The 2,906-nt window shown below is 31.8% G+C and overlaps 1 long non-coding RNA gene across 1 annotated transcript; it reads right to left on the reverse strand.

Moving 5' to 3' along the window:
- Positions 1-731: 731 nt before the first annotated feature.
- LOC130715601 (uncharacterized) lies at positions 732-2,625 on the reverse strand. The gene is made up of 2 exons (XR_009011705.1): positions 1,596-2,625; positions 732-1,471 (listed from the first exon to the last, which is right to left on the reverse strand). It is a non-coding gene; the product is annotated as an uncharacterized LOC130715601 (long non-coding RNA).
- Between the last annotated feature and the right edge of the window lie 281 nt (positions 2,626-2,906).

Raw genomic sequence — 2,906 nt, forward strand, 5'->3', positions numbered from 1 at the left:
ATGATTTTATTAGTGAATGATTGTTTTTGTTTTTTAGAGTTACTAATTTATTTTTATTTTTTGTACTTGTTTTCTAAATGCTCGATTGATAGTCACACCCATTTCTTTGTGACTCGTGTGATGCATGAGAGATATACGTTTTATTAATCACATGAATTCGTTAAGAATCTATGCTATTTTTGTTTTGTTTATCCAAATATAATTTATGATGTAACAAAAAAAAAGATAATTTATGAATTAAAAATAAAATTAATTTTATATATATAATAATTTAATATGCAGATTTGAAGTAACATATATTAATTAATAATAGGCCATGAGAAAATCCTTACTTTTTTCATCTGGAACATTGAGAATAATGATTTACTTGATGAATTTTCTGAAATAAAAGAAAATAAATAGGGAAAATTAATATGAAGGTTTAAGACTTAATACATTTTAATAAATTTTTCTGTTGTTTTTTTTATTCATAATATGTAACCACTAAGAATAGTTACATTATTTTTAAGTTCAATCAAAATAAAGATATTTTTCTGATTTGTAAAAATCAATTAGGAAGCGGGTGAACAAAATTTACAAAATTGGGGATAAACCTTTAATTCTTATTTTTAGTTATTAAAGTTTTTATTGGTTTTTCATTCATTATATAACACATTTAATCATTGTTTCTTTTTCCTAATTTTATTATGATTTGTCATTACATCAATGAACTTTGACCATTTAAAAATGAATTCTAGCCAATAGTTTTCATATTTATATTATTAATGTTCATAAACATATATTATCAAATGAAACTCATCACTTAAACCTAAAATATGAAAAAAAATTCAATGGTAGCAAAATAATTTTTAAAAGCCAGCAAAGTGCTATTTTCAAATATGAAAATGTCTAATCTTGTTCTAAAGCCAATCTCTAGACATTGCCACTGCTTAATTCATGCACTGGTTAGCACATTGACATAATTCTTCTTGATCCCGGCATCACCTCCTTCAACATAGTGGTTCCTCTTCTTCTTTAAGCGCGCCAAAAAAACCTTTAGCTTAAATGGCCAAAGGAAGGTTGTTTGCCTCATTAAAATGAGGCCCAATAGTCATGATCTAATGGATAAGGTCTCACCAAAATTCAGTCTCAATCTCAATAGTTGCAAGATCCTCCTTGTCTTAGGATGCATGGGATTAATACCACATATGCAAATAAAAATAAGAGCTTAGCATTAGGATCATCATAAAATCAACATTTCAGCTTTTCCTCACATTTCAATCAAATCAATTCTTTTTCCTGCTCATTGCACTCCTTGGCATACTACTTAGCCTTGCTGTAGATCAGTGTACGACTCTCGACTCTTTTCTTCTTAGCAGCTTCGAGCTCCTACTTTTCCACTCTTCCTCTTCCCTCTTCCCTTTCGCTTTTCCCGAACAGACTCTGGAACAAATGCCTTCACCTCTTCTACTTCTTCAACGGAATATCCTACCTTCAAAGAGAATTTGATCAATAATGGTAAACAATCTGAGTCAGAAGAGGTTTTTAACATAAATATTCCTATAACTTTATTATGGAGTATGTATTTGCATTTCACATTGAAAAGAAGAACTTACCTTAGAATAAATGGCCCTTGACTGACTGAGTCACTAAATAATTTGTACATTTGATACTGCTATTGTTTCACCTTCAATTGCTCTCAAGGTCTTCAGAACTTACACCTGAATTGCATAAGGCTCTATTCCTAGCTTGCTTTCATCAAACATGGTTTCTTTTTGGAATGCACCAAATCTCAAACTTCATCATCGACTTCCCATTAGTTACCGACATTCAACCCGCAAGGAAGAACAAACAAAATACTATTCTTCAAGCAAGGCTAAAAGTGTACAAACAAATTTCTTCATTAAAAGTTGCAACACCTCAAGTCAGAAACATTTGAGTTTAAGAAAAACATCTTTGAAAATAAAAAGATAATGGAGGTACATCCTTATGAAAGGGATTGCCACAATGTCAATAGACCCTTTATTCAAATCCCTCCCTCGTGCAGGAAAATGGAAAGGGAGTCTGCAGCAAGTGAGAACACAGAGATAAATGTGTGAAACATGAATCTGAATGCCCATACTTCTTAGTAGATTTAGCAAGAATTAGGAAAAAAAGAGGATTAAATATTCCAATTAAATAATTTTCAAATACAACCTGAAACTCTAAACCTATAATGACTACACATTTCACTGCAATGGCTTATATTGTGGAAGAAGCTTTTTTTATTGGTGGAAAATCTTTAGAAAAAATGTTTCTTAGTGTCAAATCTTAAGGAAAAAAAAAACCTTTCCAGGTGAACCCTATGAACATGAACACAATTTTGAAAGCCAAACTCCTGAAGTAAAAGCCTAGAGATTTCCCATCAACTTCTTACCGTTCACTGGACTGTAATAGCTTCAATTGCCTTTTTAAAGTTTAGATTTGTAGCTTGCCAAAAAAAAGAAGTTAGAGATGGGGAAATTAAGTCAATAGAATTTACAAAAATGACATTCGCAGCTGCATGATTTCAGTTATATTTGAAATACAGGGAGAAAACTCAAAATTTGAAGAATCCAAGAATACAGTTAGCAAAAAGAAACTTGAGAGAACTCAGAGGAAAAAAATGGTCACCTTAATGGAGAGATGATGCACATGAGACATAGGAAGTAGATAAGGGAGCTGGTAGTGAGAGATTTAGGAGGTGTGGATAAAGCTGTGAAACCTTCTCCAAGCTTCCTGGTCTTTCATGAGCATCACCGCTTATCCACCAACCTAACCTCAATTAAGCATTGAGACCATGCACACTCTGCACATAAATAGATTATATGCATCACTTTAATAGATTGCAATTCCTAACATATAGATGCTATATTGCAAATACTGACCTTCTCTGCCGCGAGCTCAAC

This window comes from Lotus japonicus, chromosome 4, assembly GCF_012489685.1.
Source record: "Lotus japonicus ecotype B-129 chromosome 4, LjGifu_v1.2".
NCBI classification, from domain to species: Eukaryota; Viridiplantae; Streptophyta; class Magnoliopsida; order Fabales; family Fabaceae; genus Lotus; species Lotus japonicus.